Source organism: Pelobates fuscus, chromosome 3 (assembly GCF_036172605.1).
Source record: "Pelobates fuscus isolate aPelFus1 chromosome 3, aPelFus1.pri, whole genome shotgun sequence".
NCBI classification, from domain to species: domain Eukaryota; kingdom Metazoa; phylum Chordata; class Amphibia; order Anura; family Pelobatidae; genus Pelobates; species Pelobates fuscus.
The window spans coordinates 158,650,735-158,666,914 of record NC_086319.1 but is presented as its reverse complement, the minus strand read 5'-3'; positions in this window follow the sequence as shown (position 1 = coordinate 158,666,914).

The following is a 16,180-nucleotide window of genomic DNA, read 5'->3' as shown; positions in this document are numbered from 1 at the left end:
AGGATTGTTGAACATCTAAAATCACATGGATTCCAAGATCAGAGACAACATGGGTTTACTTCAGGGAGATCATGCCAAACTAATCGTATTGATTTTTTTAATTGGGTAACTAAAATAATAGATCAGGGTGGTGCAGTAGACATAAATGTAAAAATGACTACTTGTTGAGTGATGAGGAAAATAGGAAATTAGCAGAAAGGGCTTTGAATTATTATTTTTCAGACAATGTTACATCTGAAGTTCCTAGTGAGGTAGCTTGGAATTCACACAAGGCTGTGTTGTGAGGTCATTTCATCTCGAGGGCATCTCACCTGAAGAGAGTTAATAGCAAAGATTTGAGAACTTTAGAAAAATAATTATATACCTATACCAATATACAGAGCAGTTTGTGTCTCCTAACAGGGAACACGCTGTGATTAGCACATTGTGGAAGGACTTGAATAGCTAGATATGTATGTTCATAGCTATAAGACTGAGGTATTATGTAAAGCTTAAATAAGAGGCAGCTGAAGATGTCAACTGAAATATACTACCCGTTCTCTACTCCATGCCCCTTTTCCTAAGGCCAGACACTAAACAATATGATATAATAGGCATAACTGAAACATGGTGGGATGAGACACATGACTGGGCAGTTAACTTAAATAAGTACATGTTATTTAGGAAGGATAGGAAAAAACAAGAAGGGTGGTGGGGTATGTTTGTATGTCAACCATGAATTAAAGCCAAATCTTAAGCAAATGGAATGCGATGAGGAAAATGTGGAAGCTTTATGGGTAAATATCTGCTTGGGGGAAAAAGAAGGGAAAACAACTATAACATTTCTTAGTATGTACCATTGGGAAATACATATAAAAGAAACACATTAATAATAATAATAAAAAAAAAATAATAATAATAATAATAATAATTAAAACCAATGTGGCTTAGTAGAGAAGTAAAACAAGAGATTAAAAATAAGAAAGGGGCATTTGAAGCATTTAAATCGGACAAATCAGAGGCATCTTATAAAAGATATAAGGAAGCAAATAATGCGTGCAAAAAGGCAATTAGACTTGCTAAACTTCAAAATGAAAAAATGATAGCTAAAGAGAGCAAAACCAACCCCAAAGCATTTTTTAAGTACATAAATTCTAAAAAAAAAAAAAAAAATGAAAGTGTAGGTACACTAAAAACTGAAACGGGGGTGTTAGTTAATGAAGACCAGGAAAAGGCAAGAATTTTAAATAACTATTTCTCCTTCGTATATAAGGAAAAACCCATGGCAATGGATGTGCAAATGATTGCTACTAAAACTTGCAGAATAATTGTAATTGGTTAACTCAAGACAAGGTGCTGCAGCAACTAAAGAAAGTTAATAGAAACAAAGCTCCAGGGCCTGACGGTATCCATCCACGTGTACTTAAGAAAGTGTAGAAATAAGTGAACCTCTGTTTTTAATCTTTCAAGATTCTTTTCTTTCAGGAAGTGTTCCGGAGGATTGGAGGAAGGCAGATGTGGTTCCTATATTCAAAAAGGGTTCAAAATCCTTGCCTGGAAATTATAGACCTGTGAGCTTAACTTCTGTGGATGGTAAAATATTTGAAAGGTTATTGAGGGATAATATTCAAGAATTCCTTGAGAAGAACATGGTTATCAGCAAAAATCAGCACGGTTTTATGAAGCACAGGTCATGTCAAACTAACTTGATTGCGTTCTACGAAGAAGTAAGTAGAAGTATAGATCAGGGTGTTGCAGTGGATGTGATCTATTTGGATTTTGCCAAGGCATTTGATACAGTTCCACACAGTAGATTAGTGTTCAAACTCAAGGAAATCGGTCTAGATGAAAATGCTTGTTCTTGGGTAGAACACTGGCTTAAAAACAGAGTACAAAGAGTTGTTATTAATGGTAAATTTTCAAGCTGGACAGAGGTGGCAAGTGGTATCCCTCAGGGGTCTGTTCTGGGACCCCTTCTATTTAACATGTTTATAAATGATCTTGAAGACAGCACTGAAAGTCATGTTTCAGTGTTTGCAGATGACACGAAACTCTGTAAAATAATACAATGTGAGCAAGATATTACTTTGCTGCAGAGGGATTTAGATAGACTGGGGGACTAGGCACTTAAATGGCAGATGAAATTTAATGTTGAAAAATGCAAAGTTATGCACTTTGGCGTAAAGAATACACAAGCAACGTATACAATTAATGGAAGCGAATTAGGGATAACAACACAAGAAAAGGACTTGGGAATTGTTATAGAAAACAAACTATACAATATCAATCAGCAGTGGCCAAGGCCAGTAAGGTATTGTCATGCATGAAAAAGGGCATTCATTCTCGGGACGAGAATATAATTTTGCCTCTTTATAAATCACTGGTAAAACCACATATGCTGTGCAATTTTGGGCACCAGGATATTATGGCACTAGAAAAAGTGCAGAGGCGGGCTACAAAATGAATATCTGTGACCTCCAAACTCACCTGGGCACTCTCCCCCAACCCCTCATCCCAACCAACACTGGCCACAAAACCTGGCCTTCCACCAACACCATGCTAACCACTAGCCAACCTTTGGCTCAGTGGGCACATCCTTAATAAACCATACCTTAACTTCACTGAGGCTAGGGGAGGGATCAGACCCACTTTCCTTCACACCCATTGGACTCCCCCAGTCCAACCCACGATTGGCAAGGACAACTACCCGCCACAAGTGGACCAACTCCTGAACCAGCTGCACCCACTGCATACCACAGAACCCAAACCATCTCACCTCCTTCGTTGCTGGGTACAGACCCAGTTGACATCCCCCGGGGCGGACCATGGCCCTCTGCTGGGCCAGTAGATGTACGAGTGTCTGATCACCCACACACGCCGGGCTTTCCCTACGAAGGCACAACAGGGGAAAACGCAATCAGACCACAGGGTCGAACATAACCCCTGAACCGCCCAGATTCCCAGTGGCCAATTCTACGAATAGAATGCTAAAAAAACCTAAGGCGCAATGTCTCCGTAGCCACCCCGATGCAGAATGAATGCCCCCCAAACTCTGAACTCGGCATGCCCAGAGCGTTCAGCGCCAGTTGAAACACCTGAATGAACTGAAATAGTGATAGAAAACCAGCATCCTGGTGCACAAGGAGGGGTCCCTACAGGAAGAACGGAGGACCTGATACTGACGAAAACATGTCACCGGGCAAACCACCGACCCGGGGATGCCCTGTAAAGCGATCCACACTCCATGCCCCAGCACATAAAAAGAACCGATGCAGCCTTGCAGTTGACATCCTGATACCAAACATCCCCTGGAACCTGCTTAGATGGGCTAACCAACACCCCAAACCAAAGCTCCCCAAAAATGCAAAAGTAAAGGCGAACCGAAAGAGCGCCACTTTGAAATCGGAAAAGCACAACACCGGCAGAACTGAAAACAGGCCCAAAAGCAAAGCCCCGGACACGGTACTGCGCAAGTCCACCCTCTCATCACCAACGCGACCCTCACGTCCTTAGTAACATCCGGAACCATGGACAATTTGAGCCCCAATAGTTTAGCCGAGACTGAAGCTGGTGAGCAACCAGAAGCCTCCTAAAACCAGAGAAGCTGCAGCAATCCAGTGAGACGATCTGCAGTAGTAGAAAATTGACCCTGAGCCTGTTCGAACACCACCCATTCCTCCCAAGCCTTACCATACCGGGACCAAGTAGCCTCCGAAACCGATGCCCGAATCCAAGCTGCAACATGGTCTGCCCAAGGGACCACAGTTCCATCAGGCTGGGGAACCCGTCTATATCCACCTTGTGTGCGGCCGCACGGAACTCCCGCCACTGATTTTCATGATTTTTTTGTCTCTGGTGTTTTTATCTCTATGTTAATGTGCTGCTGTGGAGTTCTAGTAAAGAGAGACTTAAGCAAATATGAAGCCTCCTGTCATGCTATAAAATGTGTCTTTCTTGCTCTCAAATTGATTCCAAACTTTGATTTGTACATGATACATTATCCCCCTACACAATGAGTGCTGTTGATGGTGCATCAATCAGAGGAGGGGAAGCAGGGAGTGTGCAAAAGTGTGTGGAAGGGGGTTAAAAATACACACTAGAGGCTACCAGCCAACCTTCTCCCCCAAGACATCATAGAATGATGATTGATCTGCTGGCTAAATACAGCCATTGGTACAGTCCATAGTGGGGCACAACAAAAAGGCAGATGTAAGTGATTACAAGCCACCATTAAATTCTGCTTAAAATACTCCATAATAACTCCAGTAATAACTTAACCATGTCTATCTGTATTTATCTTGCAGGATCTTGATGAGAAATTTTCATCATCCACTATATGTGAGATTGGATAGCATTAGCCAATCTACAGTAAATTCCCTTGAACATGATTAGGGCCCTTATGTGGTGTCAGTGTACTACTAGACACCACTCTATCACTGATATTGGACAGTTTAGATGCGTAGATGCGTAGGTATTAATAGTGGATCATGATCATGGGAACTCGAGCTATTTATATTTAATCACTATGCATGAGATGAAGGATTTTTACTCAGTGAACTATCAATTATTTTGCCCTACTTTACCCTTTGCACATTGAAAATGTTACTAGTGAACCACTTTCCTGCTCTGTCCTTACTTCAAACTCATTTGTTATTATTTTCTAATTGTATTTATTTACAGTTGTGTCTTGCAGCTTATGTATCCAGAGGGCCTATTTATTTATTAATGGATTTATTTATTGAGGAGCTCCATTTGCTACCCCGAGAGGTAGTGAGATGAAATCCCAGAATTTACTTCTGATTAGAAAATTGGAACCATTCTGCTGTTAATAAATAGCTGAATTTGCATTTAAACTTGGCTTATTTTCCCTAAATTACAGTGAATTAAATTTGCAAATGAGTGGACAACAGCTAAATGTGAGCAATTGCTTTTAATAAATATGCAAAGTGGATTTGTTAATTCGGTTTGGCTATTTCAGCTAAGCTTTGCAAATAAGGTGCAAATGTGTAATCTAGTAAATAACCATTAAACTATTTATGTGAGATAGTATACGAAGGAAAATATCAAGGACAAATGCAGTCCAAGAAAGAAAGAAAAAAATCCTTTATCCATATTGTTCTGATGTGTAATTGATTAATTACTTTAAAACACAATCTCAACTATAAATAACTCCTTAAAGTCTGTTAAATTGTAGGAAATTTTTTTTTGCTGTCTTGCTCCGATATAACAGATTTTATGGTCTGTCCAACCTTAGGTAATCCGAGGGCCACATTAAAAAAATAAGATTTATCTGAGGGCCGCATGCAAAGTTATATAGTCATTACATACCTTATAACAGGGAAATGCAACCTTTTAGTAGTACCATGCCAAAACAAGATCATGAAGATCATATCGTCCCATATCCCTGCTCCCTTACTCATCAAAGCTTTTGGAAAGACTTGTCTTTACCCGTGTGTCTCACTTCCTTAATTCCAACTCTCTCCTTGACCCTCTTCAGTCTGGCTTCCGCCCTCTCCACTCTACTGAGACCGCTCTTATCAAAGTGACTAATGACCTAATCTCCGCTAAATCCAAAGGTCACTACTCCATATTAATTCTCCTTGACCTCTCTGCTGCCTTTGACACAGTTGATCATTCTCTCCTCCTTCAAACTCTTCAATCACTCGGTCTCTGTGACTCTGTCCTCTCTTGGTTTTCCTCCTATCTCTCCCAACGCTCATTTAGTGTCTCCTTTTCCAAGGATACCTCCTCCCCTCGCCTGTCTCGGTTGGAGTTCCCCAAGGCTCTGTCCTTGGTCCCCTTCTATTTTCTCTTTATACTGCCTCTCTTGGAAAACTTATTGCCACTTTTGGATTCAACTACCACCTGTACGCTGATGAGACTCAGATATACCTCTCCTCACCGGACCTCTCCCCGGCCGTCCTGCAACGTGTCACTGCTTGCCTCTCTTCCATCTCTGACTGGATGTTGTCACGCTTTCTCAAACTTAACCTCTCTAAAACTGAACTCCTTGTCTTTCCTCCTCCTAATACTGATCCTCCTCTCTCACTCTCCCTTCAAGTCAGTGATATCCACATAAGTCCATCCCTACAAGCGCGCTGTCTTGGCGTCATACTTGACTCTGGTCTCACCTTTGAGTCTCACATCCAGTTTGTTGCCAAGTCCTGTAGGTTCCAACTCAAAAACATAGCCCGCATCCGCCCCTTTCTTACGCAAGATGCTACCAAGGAGCTTGTCCATGCTCTAGTAATTTCCCGCATGGATTACTGTAACCCTCTCCTGATTGGTCTCCCCAAAAGCCGTACTGCCCCGCTACAGTCTGTAATGAATGCTGCAGCTAGACTGATTTTCCTATCCAGTCGGTCCTCTCACACCTCGCCCCTCTGCCAGTCCTTACATTGGCTCCCTGTATCCTATAGGAGTCAATTCAAAGTGCTAACCCATACATTTAAAGCACTGAACAATTCCAGCCCCTCTTATATCTCTTCACTGATCCAGAGGTATGCCCCTCCTCGTACACTCCGCTCTGCCCGCGACCACCTCCTGACCGCTGCTCGCACCCGTACGGCCAACTCACGCTTGCAGGACTTCTCACGGGCGGCTCCTCTCCTATGGAATAACTTGCCTACTGCCATCAGACTCTCACCTAGTCTTCAATCATTTAAGAAGGGCCTTAAATCCCATCTCTTCAGGAAAGCGTCTGGCCTCCCAGAGTAATCTCTCCCTTACATACCTGTCTCTTGCTCTCCTATGGGATAGTGCTTTGCTCTCTCCTCCAGCTCTGCTTCACTCCTACTTGATATTTCCTATCCTAATGTTTCTAATACCCCACCTCCTATAGACTGTAAGCTCATTTGAGCAGGGTCCTCTTCAACCTATTATTCCTGTAAGTTTTCTTGTAATTGTCTTATTTATTGTTGCATCCCCCCATCTCAAAATATTGTAAAGCGCTACGGAATCTGTTGGCGCTATATAAATGGCAATAATAATAATAATAATAATAATAATAATAATAATAATGAAGGTCTTTGGCGTGCCAGTCTTATTTTTTTTAAAAATTGGTGTGACTGGTGCCGTATTGCACTTTTGTTATATATGGGTGTTGCAGTTACTTTGTAACATTGTATTTGTGTGTATGTGGGCTGTTATAATGTATGTGTTCATGAGTAGTTTGTGGTATTGCGGATGACACCTATAAATGTGGGCTGTGTATGGGGGCGGCTTGTGAAGTTGTGTGTGCATGTGGATAATATGTCACATTGTGTGTTTGGTGGTTTGTGAATGTGTAGGGCTGTTTGTAGTATTGCATGTGAGAGGTTGCTTGTTGGATTATGTGTATGTATGTGGATTGTCAGTGGTGTTGTGTTTGTGGGGACTGTGTGTGTGTTTGTGTGTGGGCTATTTTTATTATTTGTATGAGGGGAGGCTTATTCTGCAGCTCTGTGAATATCTAGCAGTTTGGGTGGCTTTTCTGGGGTCCAGTGGGGACTGAGCTGCGATAGCTGTTGTGGGCTGCTTTACTCCAGTGCAGATTCCCATTCACAAGTGCTAGGAAGGAAGTGATTGGAGATAATTCCTCTTAGTGCTGTAATGCATAAATTGAGGATTGTCCCTCACCACCTGCAATCACTGCTCAGTTTGCACTAGCAGATATCTGAAGTCCCGATCCTGTTTGTCTTTGGCAGGCTCGAGTGCCATGCAAAGTCACCTCTAGTGCCATGCATGGCACACGTGCCATAGGTTGCTGACCCCTGCCTCATAGTATTTATTAATAACAAGCATTCCAATGTTTATGAATACATACTTCTTAATGCAATAGAAAATTAACTGGTGACCAAAAAATGCATGTTTTGTGTGATTGAATGTATGTATGTATTTGTGTGTAGTGTTGACATTTGAATATAATTGTATGTTTGTATGTACTGTTGCTATTTAAAAGCAGTGGTGTGCTTGTGTTTAGTGCTTGTGCTTGAATGTGTTTTTATGTAGAGTTGATATTTGATTGCTTGGATGTATGCACATACAATGCCCCACACATACACACTGAAACACACTCAGATACACACCAACTCATACACACAGATACACACCGACACAGATACACACATTGATATACACTGACTTATACACACACTTACACACATATACACAGCACACACATTAAAACACACCTATACACACTGACACATACACACAGATACATACACACACTAACACAGATACACACTGACTCACATATCAGTTACACATCACATCACATATCACTTATACACACACAGAAAACACATATACATAAATGACACATACAACATACTGGATAGTGTTTGCACTCAATTACTCGGTGGTGCTGGTATTTAAGAGGTATCCCTCTACTATAACCTCCAAAATTGTGAAAACCAAAATACAAATAAATAAAATACCGCACTCTCAATATAGTTTCCAAAAATGAAAAAGGTAGAAGTAATATAGTAATGCCAAAAAATAATTTAATAAGATATATATACAATCAAAAATTGATATCTATTCATCCAAAAAAAGTTTGATGATCTCAACCAAAATTTGAAAATTCATCTGTTTGCTGCTTCAACTATTATGTAAATCAATGTGTACTAGTAGTCAGTCCTACAAAATATATCAAATTAGAGATTACTTGAATGGAGCACAACATACTCCAGAATACATGTATATACCCATGTGCCTTTGCTAATCCAGAATATATCTCAAAATACATATATATACACACAATCACAGCTCTGCATAAAGGACAGACTATCCAATCAATCCTTTGAAATTCATAGGGTTAAAGTAACAAGTGCAGAACCTGCCTCTAAATTCATATATGTACACATTTGAGTATTAATCTGATCACTGTATATCCATCAATCAATGAGTTAATATAGAAATGGTGTCAGTAGTCATACATATAAATGAACAAACAGATAAATGTGCTGTTTAAACATAAAGGTCAGTCCTCAATCAATGTCATGGATCAGGGACTAATATCACAACTTATAGATCTGTATATAGCTCTGTAACATCACACAGTCCTGATAGATCCAGATCCTTGCAAGGATAAAAAAAGATGAAAAAGATGAAAAATTATATGGAGAAAAAATACCGCATTGAAAAAATGTGAAAAATGTTGTAAGAAGAAAAAAAGGAAAAAGAAAAAATGAAAAAATGAAAAAATAATAAGGAAAAAAGAGTCCTATGCGAAGTCACTATACACATGTGTAATGATCTTATGGATGGATCTCACCGCTTTAGTGTGTTACCACTTCCAACTCCCAGTGGTATTGCCGTCACTCCTGCGTTGTAATGAGCTGTCCTGGTAAATCCTCTTGAAGTGAAAAGTTCTCTGGATAAAGTCACACTGGAAGTCAGCTGGATAAAGTCCACTGATTGAGTTCCTCGGGCTGCGCGCTCGGGACAAACTATCCCTTCAATGGCCCAGGTTTCTCTGCTGAGTCAGAGACTTTTTAAATGCCGAAACCGGCGGTAAAACACGGCGTCCACTTCCGTGTGGACGTGATGACGTCATCCTAATACAAAACGTCACAAATAAACTTTATTGACCTTGTAACAACGGTGTAACAAACACCTAATGTGACATTTAACTAATGACACTAATATCAATTAGGAACGTCATATACAATTCAAAATGGACTTTATTGACCTTGGTGTAAAAAAGACACCATATGTAGTATCTTGATACTGATAGTATTGTAAATACTAGGTTATAAAATAAAAAGAGGAAACCCTCACTAACTTTAATGTACAATGTTACACCACTATTAACCATTTGTACCAGAATGCCTAAAGGAACTTCTTGTAAGTAACAGGGAACTATTATACTGAATTGGTAACATTCCATAGCTAAATTATACACATGTAGCAGAGTGTTAGGGGTGATATTCAAAACGAAATAATAACAGAACAATTTATTATTTATTAATTATATTTTTGGAAATTTTATAAAAATGTGGAAAATTTTTTAAATTAACTGAATAAAAAATATATATCTAATGTATGTACTCACCGACCTTGAGGTGTATCCCCTTGTCTCGGGATATCCTAGGTGAGGGACCCTGGGAAAATATAGCCAGGTAGCGGACCCACCAGGGTCAAAAGATTGCCGAGAAAGAGAATCGGACCAAACGAGATGGTCTGTTGGGAGCACTGTAGAGAGCACAAGGTATACATTAGCCCAAAGTTTATAAAGAAGACTGGTTCAGAGAAAATGTTTCAAGTCCTCATCCTCATAAATGACACATACACACACACAGAATACACATACACACACAAATAGCATATACACACACATATAACACATACACACACACAGACATACACACAACGATCACAATTTACCGATTTTTTGCCACCCCCTGTTTCCATATCTTTTAGTGCAGGGGTGACTTATTTGGGGTCTAGTGCCATTTGGCTGGGTCTGATGGGAGCCGGGTCCAGACTTTAGGCTCTCCCTCCTCTCTGGTCCTTCCCTATCTTGCTCTCTAGTTGTTGAGCTTGGAAAAAGTACAAGAAATTGTACTCACTTCCTTCCAGCACTGCGGCTTCACACAGACCAGGGGCAGGGTCACGCTGTTAAAAGGCCGCAATGCCTCACTGGGCCCCTGAATAAAGATGACCATTTTGTGGCCCTAAGTGCATGGGCCACTTGATGAGCCCTTTAAGATTATAGGCGGCATGAATTCCCACACCATGCCACATATGTTTTGGACAACCCTGGTCTAAGATATCTAGCAGATCACAAGCATGTGGAATGTTCAATTAGTCTTGTCTTTAAAGCCTATAAGGGTTAGTCATGCCGGACCTCTGAGGACACATTGCTGTTAGGTGGCCCTAACTGCATGGGCCACCCATTGGGCCTCTTCAGAATCCAAGTGCCACACCAGCAGTAGTAGCTGGTGGCAGCAATAATTATACTACACATCAGCTCCAATACATACAATAAAAACCAGTAAACCAATAAATAAAACAAGAAAATAGAAACATACAAGCGCAGGGCTTGTGTAGCGAAGCTTCAATACTCCAAGTGAGTATCTCCCCTGAAGTGAAGTCCTCTCAGGTTGGAAGAAATGCTGCTGTAAGGATTATAGCCCACCTACCCAAGCACTAGACAACACTAAGTGAAGGGGAAAACAACAATCTTTATTATTTATACCCCTAACAGCCTCATCTGCTTACAATAGGGTTACAGTCGTACCAAATGGCAGTATGGACTTTAGACAGAACCAATCACACTGCATTTCCCAAGCCAACCAATAACTGTATAAACTTGGAATAGCAACCAATCACACTACAACACTTACTGACAATGTGAATGTAATTACCAGGAAGGGTGGGGACAGACAATAACAAAGGGCTGAGGACCACATAATAGATTTAAAGAAGTGACAGGATAGTTTGTTTGAACTGGTCTGGATTTGTCCTTGGGACAAGCCTCTGCTGGTAGAACAATAAGACAGGGAAGGGGAAAAAGCACATACAACCTGGACAATCAATACATGCAATTTAGTACACAGAACAAAATCATATGGCGAAACATTATCCACTCATAACAACACAACACAAAAAAACAGCAGACCATGGGGTCTAGTTTGTATTTGCTTTTGTACCACACAGCCATATTACAGTGCTGCCGCCCATCCCCTGCCCATTTGTTGTCCCTTTGTGCATGGATCACCTGGTGGGCTTCCTTAGCATCCGGGTCCTCGTGCAGATGCATTGGCTGCAATGGTGGTAGTTCCAACACTGCTATCACTGGCTGTCATGGCTAATGCTTCTGCATTTCAAAATTATGTTGCTTGGAGTGTTAACAAAAGCTGGCTCATCATTTAGGAAAATGTACATGTTAGCTATATGAAAGTATGCAGCAACCCTAAAGCACATATCAGAGTATATTGAACTATATTAAATTCCAATAAAATTAAAACAAAAAAATCCAGACAAGTCATTCAACAGAAAATTATTCTTTCTATTAGTAAACTGCATGTGTCATTTAAATGAAAAATGAACAGAACAGAAATGAACCTCAACATTTCTTTAGATATGTATCTGGCATGGCATAACATCACAGTTTAATACAATGTATACATTATCACTTTCTCTTGCTAAAGTCAATCACAAGTTAAAGGGACTCTCCAGGGAAGAGATTTTACTTACCTGATTCCAGCGCCGGGAGCCTCGTGAAACCGCGCCCCCTATTTCGTCAAAATGACGAAAAAGGCGGGCGCGAGCAGGGAGCAATCAGACGCTTCCATTTGGAAGCGTGATTGCTCCCTTGTGCACATGCGCGGCTTCGCCGCACATGCGCACATACTTCAGAGGGTGGCATTCATGCCGCCCTCTGAAGTCCTGAGCGCACTACCGCGCATGCGCTCGGTGTGCGCTGCCGCGAGCTGAGCTGAGTGACAGCTCAGCTCGCGGTCTTTGCCCGCCCCCCTCCTCCGCTGACAGGCTGGAGAGAGAAGGCGCGCACACATAGAAACATAGAAACATAGAATGTGACGGCAGATAAGAACCATTCGGCCCATCTAGTCTGCCCAGTTTTCTAAATACTTTCATTAGTCCCTTGCATTATCTTATAGTTAGGATAGCCTTATGCCTATCCCACGCATGCTTAAACTCCTTTACTGTGTTAACCTCTACCACTTCAGCTGGAAGGCTATTCCATGCATCCACTACCCTCTCAGTAAAGTAATACTTCCTGATATTATTTTTAAACCTTTGTCCCTCTAATTTTAGACTATGTCCTCTTGTTGTGGTAGTTTTTCTTCTTTTAAATATAGTCTCCTCCTTTACTGTGTTGATTCCCTTTATGTATTTAAATGTTTCTATCATATCCCCCCTGTCTCATCTTTCCACCAAGCTATACATGTTAAGATCCTTTAACCTTTCCTGGTAAGTTTTATCCTGCAATCCATGAACCAGTTAGTAGCCCTTCTTTGAACTCTCTCTAAGGTATCAATATCCTTCTGAAGATATGGTCTCCAGTACTGTGTACAGTACTCCAAGTGAGGTCTCACCAGTGTTCTGTACAATGGCATGAGCACTTCCCTCTTTCTACTGCTAATACCTCTCCCTATACAACCAAGCATTCTGCTAGCATTTCCTGCTGCTCTATTACATTGTTTGCCTACCTTTAAGTCCTCAGAAATAATCACCCCTAAATCCCTTTCCTCAGATGTTGAGGTTAGGACTCTATCAAATATTCTGTACTCTGCCCTTGGGTTTTTACGTCCAAGATGCATTATCTTGCACTTATCCACATTAAATGACAGTTGCCACAACTCTGACCATTTTTCTAGTTTACCTAAATCATTTGCCATTTGGCTTATCCCTCCTGGAACATCAACCCTGTTACTTATCTTAGTATCATCCGCAAAAAGACACACCTTACCATCAAGACCTTCTGCAATATCACTAATAAAAATATTAAAGAGAATGGGTCCAAGTACAGATCCCTGAGGTACCCCACTGGTGACAAGCCCAAACTTCGAATATACTCCATTGACTACAACCCTCTGTTGCCTGTCACTCAGCCACTGCCTTATCCATTCAACAATATTGGAATCCAAACTCAAAGATTGCAGTTTATTGATAAGCCTTCTATGTGCAGCAGTGTCAAAAGCCTTACTGAAATCTAGGTAAGCAATGTCTACTGCACCACCATGATCTATAATTTTAGTTACCCAATCAAAAAAATCAATAAGATTAGTTTGGCATGATCTCCAAGTAAACCCATGTTGTCTCTGATCTTGAAATCCATGTGTTTTTTGATGTTCAACAATCCTATCCTTTAACATGGTTTCCATCACTTTCCCCACTACTGAAGTATGGCTTACTGGCCTATAGTTGCCCGACTCCTCCCTTTCTTGTGAATGGGCACAACATTCGCTAACTTCCAATCTTCTGGGACTACTCCTGTTAACAATGATTCGTTAAATAAATCTGTTAATGGTTTTGCTAGTACACCACTAAGCTCTTTTAATATCTTTGGGTGTATTCCATCAGGTCCCATTGACTTATTTGTCTTTACATTTGACAGTTGAAATAGAACCTCTTCCTCTGTAAACTCACGTGTAATAAATGACTCATTTATCCTTTTTTTAACGGAGGTCCCTTTCCTTCATTTTCAGCTGTAAATACCAAACAAAAATATTCATTGAGGCAGTCAGCTAGACCTTTATCCTCATCTACATACCTTCCTTCTTTTGTTTTTAATCGAACTAATCCTTGTTTTACTTTTCTTTTCTCATTTATGTATCTAAAAAAAGTTTTGTCCCCCTTTTTTACTGACTGTGCTATTTTCTCTTCTGTGTGTGATTTGGAAGCTCTTATAACTTGCTTAGCCTCTTTCTGCCTAATCTTATAGGTCATTCTGTCTTCCTCACTCTGTGTTTTTTTTTATAATTACTAAATTCTAACTTTTTGTTTTTTACTATTTTGGCCACATCTGCGGAGTACCACAGTGGTTTCTTGAATTTTTTGCTTTTACTGACAAGCCTAATGCAATTTTCTGTTGCCTTCAGTAGTGCAGCTTTTAAATAATCCCATTTCTTTTGGACTCCATTTAAGTTGCTCCAGTCTGATAATGACTCCTTTACACGTATTCTAATTTTAGAAAAGTCTGTTTTTCTAAAGTCTAAAACTTTTGTTTTTGTGTGGTGTGACTCAGTCACTGTTCTTATATTAAACCACACTGACTGATGATCACTGGATCCTAAACTTTCACCTACAGTAATATCTGATACCAAATCTCCATTTGCTAACACTAAATCTAGTATGGCCTCTTTACGAGTTGGCTCCTCAATGACTTGTTTTAGAGACAATCCCAGTAGGGAGTTTAGAATATGTGTGCTTCTGGCACAAGTAGCTATTTTTGTTTTCCAATTCACATCAGGAAGAGAAAAGTCACCCATGATGATAACTTCCCCCTTCATTGTCATTTTAGCTATTTCTTCAACTAGTAGATTATCTAACTCTTCAATTTGTCCTGGGGGCCTATAAATCACACCTACACGAATTACTGTGTGATTACCAAATTCTAACGTAACCCAAATGGACTCTATGTTCGTCTCACTAACCTTTATTAGGCTAGATTTTATGCTATCCTTCCCATACAGGGCCACCCTCCCCCTTTCTTGCCTTCCCTGTCTTTTCTATATAAAAAGTACCCTGGTATTGCTATGTCACAGTCTTTTTTTTCATTATACCATGTCTCAGTAACAGCGACTAAATCTACACTATCAGTTGCCATTATTGCCACAAGTTCATGGATCTTATTCCCTAAACTGCGAGCATTTGTAGACATGACTCTAAGCTTATCATTTTTTAACACACTTGCTACAGGCACCTTCTGTCCTTGTTTTGGGGGACAATTGGATTGATGTTTTATCACCCTTTTGCCCCCCCCCCTCCTAGTTTAAATACATCCTAGCAAAACCTCTGAACTGCTCACTGAGAACATTTGTTCCCTTTTGAGAAAGATGCAAACCATCTTTTTTGTACAGTTTATTTCCATTCCAAACAGAGCTACCATGAGCAATAAAGCCAAATCCTTGCTCCCGACACCATTCACCAAGCCACAAGTTAAAGTCCCTAATACGCATCCGCCTGTCATTCTGAGTGTAATGCACAGGCAGAACTTCAGAGAATGACAGTGTGGAAGCAACCTGCCGTATATCATTGGCAAAAACACTAAAAACTTCCTTAACCTCTGAAACCTCATTGCAAGCCAAGTCATTTGTCCCTAAATGGACAAGTACATCCAATTCCCCTTCCTGCTTTGCTTGCTTAACAATATTACAGATACGTCTCCTGTCTCTGTGAGCAGTAGCTCCGGGAAGACACCTCACAAGACCACCATTGTCCATCTCCACACCTCTTATGATGGAATCCCCCAACAACAACACACAGTGCCTTCTCTCTCCTGAACACGTCAGACGTATTTTAATACGTCTGATGTCTACAGGGACTTTTTAGGGCCCTGCGTGATAGGAAGTCCCTCTAGTGGCCGTCTGAGTGACGGCCACTGGAGGTATTCCTATCAATGTAAACACTGTATTTTCTCTGAAAATACAGTGTTTACATTAGATTGCCTGCAGGGAGCTATAGATAATACCTGAACAACTACATTAAGCTGTAGTTGTTCAGGTGACTATAGTGTCCCTTTAAA